Source organism: Cebus imitator, unplaced genomic scaffold (genome assembly GCF_001604975.1).
Source record: "Cebus imitator isolate Cc_AM_T3 unplaced genomic scaffold, Cebus_imitator-1.0 Scaffold236, whole genome shotgun sequence".
In the NCBI taxonomy this organism is placed as follows: Eukaryota; Metazoa; Chordata; class Mammalia; order Primates; family Cebidae; genus Cebus; species Cebus imitator.
In genome coordinates this window covers 1,977,113-1,986,045 of record NW_016107551.1, presented here as the reverse complement: position 1 = coordinate 1,986,045, position 8,933 = coordinate 1,977,113, and the positions used below count along the sequence as shown (strand labels likewise).

At 39.8% G+C, this 8,933-nt stretch overlaps 1 non-coding gene across 1 annotated transcript; it reads right to left on the bottom strand.

The window, feature by feature from the left end:
• Positions 1 to 2,468: 2,468 nt before the first annotated feature.
• LOC119466869 lies at positions 2,469 to 2,669 on the bottom strand. Its single transcript, XR_005195370.1, has one exon. It is a non-coding gene; the product is annotated as a small nucleolar RNA SNORA73 family (small nucleolar RNA).
• Between the last annotated feature and the right edge of the window lie 6,264 nt (positions 2,670 to 8,933).

Sequence of the window (8,933 nt, the reverse complement as noted above, 5' to 3'; positions counted from 1 at the left end):
TGATGCTTAGTAGGACGTTTTGCACATAATAGGTTGAGCCAAAGAATATATAAACATAGTAGATTCTTATTATTCATGATAGTTATGAAGTCCACAAACACTGAATTAGCAAATGCCAAGTGATTGCTCTTAGGGGGAATACTGGGTTAGGTTCCTGCAAGCTTCTGTTTACAACATTTTTGTCAGTCAGTGAATACATAACGTTGTTTCATGTGTGTTTCTGTTTAAAGACACCTTATTTAATATACGTTGTTGATTCATTAATATTGAACACATAGCTGGTAGCATTATAACTCATTCCTAAATGATGCTTATCGAACATGTATTTTCTCCGTTAGGTACATACCAGCCTTCTTGTAGGTAGGAACACTACACAGCACTTCAGCAGTATGTTTGGGAGCCATTTTAAACAGCAAAATAATCAACAAGAAGCAGAAAAATGTAAAAAATATGGTACTAAATAGACCATGTAAAGGACACATGTTGACAATAAGAAAGCTGAAACAGGAAGTGGGAGTATCATTTTATTCGATCCAGCTAGAAATGTGAATGTGAGAACTCAAAGTTTTCACTGCTCTGACCATGTACACGAGTAATTGCAAACGCGCCCCCAGTATTGATTTTGGGATTAGAAATCAATCTTAGCAAGTAGGTAAATCCCCAAATATGAAATCTGTGATTCACGAGGATCAGCTGGCTGTCAATGTGGGCGACTTCTATCTCACAACAGTTAAAGGCAAGAAATGGCACATGTGGAGTTTCTAGTCTTTATGAAATTAAATTTGCCCTGAGCACCCAAATATCTGACTGGTGAAACATTTCATTAGCCCTTTACAAAGATACCGATTTTGTATGTGTGCTGTGAGAAAAATTGAGGGACATTTCCTTCCTTAGAGTCACCATTATTTCCGTTGTCCCTTTAGTCAAGTGCTGGTATTCCAGCAACACTCAGGCAACTGCTCCAGGAGGCTGCAGAGGGGTCCTTCTCAGCAGCCAGCAAAACTGGCTGTGGTCACTCCCATGCGGAAGCTCATTGCTGCCTTCAAGGCCAGTGTGATGCATGTGTCCAGTGTCTCCCTCCCAGCACCCCACAGCAGTTCCTCATTGGAGAGTGGCCCACCATGTGGCCCATTGCTGGAAAGCCTATGGTTCCTCTGTGCTGGTGGAATTCTAAGGAATCTCTGTCTTTCCTGTGGTTCCAGTTGTTCCTACATCTTCATCCCCAAGTCGTCAAAGCTATGTCTCTCCTTACCCAACTTAATGACTCAAGGTCCCTAAGGAGAGTGGGATAAGGAGGATAAAGTCATGAAAGAGAAGTTTTCATTTCTGCTACAGACAGGGGATTAAGGGCAACTTGGACATTCGGAGATACAATGCTAACTTCTACCCAGAATGGGAGTAGGGAAAGAAAATGCTTACACCAATTACTTTTTTTCTTGATAACTCATCCTGTTGTCATTAATGTAATGTTAAAAATTGCTTATTTTAACTTGATAAAATGTTTCCATATTTGAGCTCTTAGGTTTCATGAAAGGGAAAAAGGTCTGCACAGAAGATGAGAAGCTTCTTTGTGGCAGAGACTATAGTTTGTATTTCTTTAGCGCTGTTCATAACTTTAGGATAGGAATAAGCAGAGGTGGTATGCAACAAATGCATTTGGCAATACCCAAATACTTTCCAAAGTTCCTTCTCATGCCAGAAAAATGACATGACCATAACATTTTTGAGAACTGTATCATATAAAATGGGGAATTGGCTATTCAGATGAAGAATGAATGATTTCATCAATAATCTTTCCTCATTTCTATCTTTTATTGGTTTATAGGTCCTGTTTTGTTTTGTTTTTTTAACTTTTTTGGAGTTGGAGTCTTGCTCTGTTGCCCAGGCTGGAGTGCAAGTGGCCCAATCTTGGCTCATTGCAACCTCCACCTCCCAGGTTCAAGTGATTTTCCAGCCTCAGCCTCCCAAGTAGCTGGGACTACAGGTGCACGCCACCATCCCCAGCTAATTTTTGCATTTTTAGTAGAGATGGGGTTTCACCACGTTGGCCAGGATGGTCTCAATCTCTTGACCTTGTGATCCACCCACGCTGGCCTCCCAAAGTGCTGGGATTACAGGCGTGAGCCACTGTGCCTAGTCTGTACTTTTAATATGAAGTATTAAAATGATGAGCAAGTCAAAGAATATTTTTGGATCTGAGAGAAGACTGATAATAACAATTACTCTGATAATTGAGTTACTCACATGGTCTAATTTTATGTTTGTGGAACAAGCCACTCAAACTATGAACTTCAGTTTTTTATTCTGAGAGATGGGAATAATAATACCTACTTCAAAGAGTAGTTGTGATGATAGATATTATATATGAAATTGCATGATAAATTTCAAAATAGTATCTAAATAAAAAGAGTTGCTATGACTGTTATTCTTCCTTTAATTCTTTCTTTTAAAGTTTTATTTTATACAAGACACATTTCCTGCATGATTTGTCCCCTCTGTTATTGTCCACAGGACTCAGAAGCTGTAGGAAAATGCAGGCACAGACACCAGGCCCAGCTTCATCCCTAACTTGTGGCAAAGGACTGCACAACCTGGGATGAAGCCCTATGCTCCCCTATGCCATTTAGACAGAGCCTGGGGAGAGTGACTTCCCAGGGTATCCATGTTGCAATCTCTCCTTTATTTCTTATTCAAATGTAAGTCATTCACTGAGGCCCATATAAAGTCAACCTCATCCTGGAAGCTTTGGGTTTTACTTCTTTAATGTGCTTAGTGTATACATTAATTCTTAGAATCTGCACAGAAGAAACTGTGTCTCTTATAATGTAGTGATTCACATATAGTAGGCTCCTAATACTTAATGATGAATGATTAGATCAATGGACGGATGGATGGATGGATGGATGAGTGGGTGGACGGATGGATAGATATGTTGTCGTTGTTCTGTTCATCCATCTGTCTCAGCATGGCTAAAAGTAATCAGGAGCCTGATATTTCCCTTTTCTTTGCTATCCGAATGAAATGGCTCAAGCCTCTATCCATGTCCTCCACATTCTTCCTGAAACCTTTGAGGATTTCCAAGGGGAGGCTGATATTCTCCAGGGTCAGTCATTGGGCAGCCTGCCCTAAATTAGTTGTCCCTGCTCTCATAACCAGCATCCTCTTTCTGTACTGCTTTGACCCAAGCTAAGTACTGCTCCACTCTCTCCCAACAACCAACACATCTCTGGGCAGATCTTAACTAAAGCTTTAAAGATAGAAATGAATGGTTTCAGCACAACTCAGAATAGGAAATATTGAAAACTGAGTATTAATCACCACTACTCTTAAAAGTCCCTCAGCTATAGACTCCACCTGGATGTCTGGATGGCTTTCTTTTCTTCCTAGGCTTCTTGCCAGCCCCTTGCCAAGTTGCTCCACCCTCTCCAATCACCAACGAGGCATCAGTGACCAGTTCGCAAATTCCAATTAATTTGGTATGTAGTGCAGCTGAGCTCTCTCTCTTTTTTCATCTTATCTTTTAAGACAGTGGGGATATCATTTATTTTTAAAAAAAAGTCCATCAGAATATTTTCCTAGACAAAATGCTATCTCCTTTGAGATAAATAATTCCACTTCTCTGCCAGGCAAAAGTAATGGCAAGTCAGTGTTTTGTTTGAAATAGTGTTTCCTGAATTTCTCATTTTTAAAGTTTTTTCACTTGAGATTTCCAGAATAATGGAGTTAAACTTATTCCCTCAGCAGCCTTCTCTCTGGTAATCAAACACCCTGAGGACTATTTATTCCATCTACGTCCAGAAGCCATCACCAAAAATTAACTTCTCACCTTCTTGGAATGCCATGTTTTAATGGACATTAACAATGACATAAAGTTTGTTCTGTCTTAAGCATATTCAATAACTTATTAATGTATACCAGACACTGGAGTGCAGATTTTTTTCACATCATAAACATTATTATTAGAAAATCTTGAATTATCACCAAACTTTGAGCTCACCAGTTAGTCTCCATCTGTTATTGTTATTTAGGCTTTAGGACAAGAAGTTCAGCAATGTATATGTTGGGTCTACCAAGTCTTCAATCTTAAACTGCTTATTTTTCCACCATTTTCTGATTTCTCTATGGTCCAGCTCCTCCATTGTCTTTTATGTGAAGTTTTGTCTTGTAACTAATTCCACAGCACTTCTTTCCTGAAATTGAATGCCCTATCTGCCTATATACAGTTAGTACCATTCGACTCCAGCTTTTGCAACGCCTCTGCTATGTGATATCCTGGCTCTACAAACAAATTATACATTTTTTATTGGCAGGAGGCAGGTCTCATGTTTATTTTTTAATCCATCCTGGTGCCTACCACTGTGCTAGGCACTATAGAAAATACTCAGCAAACACTGTTTAACATCTAAATAAAATAAAGAATTGCTGAAAGTCTTTTTACCATTTAAGAGTGTAATATAGACACTGAATGCAGAAGACATTTAGATCTCCCTCTTATGCAAAACAGAGAATTTGATTAACTTGGTCATTAGTCAACAATTATTGAGACCTACTGGTATACAGCTGTCTGTTAGGCGCTATAGGAGATGCATTTATTAGATAAAGCAAGTTCTTGCTCTCGTGGGAGTTAAGATTGTTCTTAAATATTTTCCTTTTGCTTCATTGAAAAGAAATTTAATTTGTCATACATTCATAAGACATGGGTCAGGAAACACCAACACATTTAAACTCAGGTAACTGTATGGTAAAGCAAGGGGGAAAAGGGAGGGAGCTTCCATTGAAACATCTAACAATTACTAGTTCTTTCAAGGCTAAAAACAGTTTATCTCCACAAAGTCATTTTAATCCAGTCCAATTGTTAGACAAAAACATTTTATAATGCAGACATTTTTGGAAGGCAATTGACCATATGTAAAAAAAAAAAAAAAAAACAAGCCTGTATTTTTCAAGCAGGATATGGAGTGTTAAATTTTCTGTTGAGGTCAACTCTCCAGTAGCATATTTGATGATTTCATTAACATCCTGAGGCAGCTTCTTTCAAGGAAAGGTAATTTGAAGTTTTTGATTTCTTTTTTAAAATTTTCATCACCTCTGTTAGCGACAAAAATATGGGTTCCTCTTACAAATGATTATTTAAAAATGTGAAAGTCAAGCAAACCGTTAGTGTCCTAACAGATTGTCAATACTAATGGTTATGAGAATTGGAATGGTGACCCCAGCACAAACAGTCTTTTTGGAAACATTTGCAGGGATGGCCTGGAGAATGTGAGGCTAAGAGAATATAAGATGTAATCTTATATGGCAGGAAAGCCTGCTTGGAATTTTCCTAGAAAAATAAGCAAAACCAAAGGCCATCCTATAAAATTTCCAAACCACTTCACTGGAGTGGAGTATTGAAATCATAAAGTCCCAATAGAAAAAAGAAAAAAATAAATAAAGCATCAAATCTTATCCAACTTTTGGACAGCTAATCACAGCCATGTTAAATGTTACTGGGAATATGAGTTTAAATGGTGTCATTAATCTTTTGGCCTATGAAATACTGGCAGATAATTAATGTATTTCATATGCAATGAAGCAAACCATCATACCATGCTACCTTAGGAACTTCTTCTATCCTATCACCTAAGAATTAGATGCAGATGATGCCAAGGCTTTCTGGATATTGGCAGAATCAAGTTTTTTTCTATGCAGTGTCTTTCCTCCCAATCTTGCCCTGCAGTAAACACTTCAGCCTCACTTAGGTGTAAGCCAATCAGGGCTAATCCAACTATCCCAAGGAGGGCACAGTAAAGAAAAGTGCCTCATTTGCCAACTTCTGCCCTCATTTGGTTTATTTTGAGCACTTCATTAAAAATAAAATGTATTATCACGTCTTCATTTATCTTCCCTATCCAGAAGGTTCGGCTGAAAGATTGATCTGATTCCAGATACTAAGGAAGTATCACTTTGCAGCCAATCACTCTGGGTTTTCTGGTATCCTAACCCAATGCTTTTAATAGAGATGTGTTTTCCAGTGCAGACTCTCCAAATGCTATTTCCTACTAGTGTGCAGGGAGAGGCAATGCTGACAATATTTCTACTCATCTTTTAAATTACTGGAAGGTGATTCTATAGCATATGGCTGTTAAGTTTAACAAAAGTTGGGGGAGGAGGAGACAGGCCTGGCCATGAACATTCAGGAAGCTGGACCAGCGCCACCTGAAGGAGCCAGGAGGCCAGGAGGCCGGATGTGCACAGATCCCTGGGAGGAAAAAGAAGCCAGAACAGTTTAAATGGTCAAAGAATCAAATGTAAAGTGAGCTGCAAGGGTCAGATCTGGATGGAAGCCCAAATTCTGAGTCTCCGCATCCGTCCGGGGATAAACTTGGCTTCCAATCAGGGCTGACAATTAGGCCGTACAGTTAATATTTTTACAGCTGTTTTATTAATAACACATACAGTGCATCCAGCCAGGATTTGTTGGAGACACCTCAGGAAAACGAATGATGTAAATAACAGATGGATGTAGAATATCCCTACAAACAGGCATAAAGATATTCCCTTCTTGTTTAAAAAGAATTTAAATAGACAGATTGTAGATAAACAGGCAGACAGAAAGGGGGAGAGGATTTATGATATTTGAGGTGGTGGTTGCATGCATTCACATGGCGGAAGACATGGACATAAACATATACACTCTCTATATGGGAGGAGATGCTCAAAGCTTTGGCTTCTGGAAAAAAAAGTTTCATGGTGCAAGGGCTGAACATCACAGCCTGGAGGCCCGTAGAATCAGGTGTGCTGATGCGGCTCCACAAATAGCTCCTCTGATACGTGGTCCAAGCCCAGAGACAACTTGTGTGGCTTGTCCAGGCATACCTGAGCCCAGCCTTGACCCCCCAGGGTGTCCTGGGTCCTGCTTTCTTCTTTTTCCTTGTCAATCTGCCATTCAAAGACCCAGTGCACTCTTTTCAATCTTGCATCAGAACTAGGAGCAGTGATATTTCAATCTGAAAAGAGAAATTAAAAATTCAGGATCTTCATGTCTTTTGTTTTCACTGCTACTATTTTTTTTTGTACTGCTTTTTCATGTGCCTGCTGCACTGTGCTCCTACCATACTTTGCAACCAGATGGCTCAGGAACGAAGAACAAAGGCCACTAAAAAGTGGGCGGGGAGAAAAGGAGAAAGAAGCCGAGGACTGAAAGTCAAGGCGAAATCAGAGATGGAAGCAAAGCTCAATTGCTTTAATTACCAATAAATTTTGGTTGAATTATGAACCTAGAACACGCACTTCCAGTGACCCTGTATGTGCGTTGTGTGCGTGTGTTGTGGTGTGTGTGTCTGTCCCACACTCATCCACATCCCCAGTATTTTATTTCACTGGTAGGCATTAAAGCCAGAATCCTATATTCTTTGATGCATCTCTTTGTTCACCGATGTGTCAAAATTGGCCTGAGGTGTCTTTACCTAGAGAGAGCATGGTTGAGCTCAGACCCGGGCACTCAGAATGAGTCCATCTGCCTGGGAAGAAAATATGGTCGATTCAGAAGGACTCAGGAGATGTATGACCCCACATTTCACAGTAGGTGATCTTGGGCAAGTCACATCCCTTCTCACCTTCTTAGTTTTCTCCTCCAGAAATATCTACCCCAAGGGATGCTGGGAGTGTTAAATGGAATACCATGTTATAAACTAGAAAGCACTGTATGAAAAGATTGTGGTTATTCTGGAGCATTGCAACCTCTCGCAAAACTTTACAAGTGGCCAAGAGTTGTCTTCGATGCTTCTCTATGACCTCCCCGCTGAGTTTCATACTTCACTTAGACCCCCAACTAAGCCTGCCTCTCCAGATTGTGCCGTACACTGTGAATCTTACCCATGGCTCCCAATTGAACTTACTGTTTGTGTATCACGGAATTTTATTAGATTATAGGATGACTTAATTGTCATTTAGGCAATTAGTTTCTTTGCATGTGAATCATAGAAAGAATGGATTTTTAATCAGTAATTTCTGCAGACACAAAGTCTTCAAGCAAAAGGAATGACTATCTAATGGTGAAATTTCATATAGATCAATGGGACTCAATAACTTTGGAAAGAAAATATTTGTTTTACTTCTAGTCACGGATATACCCAGAAGCCTATTCTGACTCCTTGTAAAGTCAAGCCAGCATCCATGCATGAATGGGGGTATGAGCTAGAAAAGAAGAAAGACATCATGTGGGGTTCATGAGGGCTTCTGCTGAAACCTTACTTTTACATCCTCCAATTGAGGTGAAGTTTTCTTCTCACTGCAGTGTGCATAGCTACACTCTTCTCAGCCTCAGACAGGGTGTGGATACTTGTAAAAATGACACTGCTTGATATTTTCATTTAAAATGAAGCTATGTGTACAGATTACGCCTTCTCTGATACTCTTGAGAACTCTGGAAGACGCTGAGAGAAATTTGATTTACAGATGAGTAAAATGAAATGCAAAGACATAAAGCAACCCCCTTATCTCCCAGGGCTAGGCAGGCTTTTGAAATGCACAGTGCACCTTCCCCTAGTCAAGAGGAAGGGGAATGATTGGTCATGCTCCTTCACATGGAAATTCAGGCAAAAGACCTGCGCCCATCTGTACCAGAGGCCCAGTTACTAACTGATGCTCAGAATCTCACATGTTTGGCAGCAAATCATAAGAAAAATTAAAGACTTGGGAGTCAGCCTATAAGTTTCAAATCTTGGCTCTCCAGCTAACTATATGTTCTGAACCTCTCCAAGATTGCTTAATTTCCTCAGTCCTTGTAAAACAGCATCATGATTACCTAACACATAGGGTTGTTGGGAGTGTTCAATGAGATGATGCATGGAAAGCAATTGACACAGTGCCTGGAAATGTAGTAAGTGCTAAAAAATGTTACATGTGAGTATTATCATTACGGCTCAGTGAGCAGGTCCTTTCTATCTCTG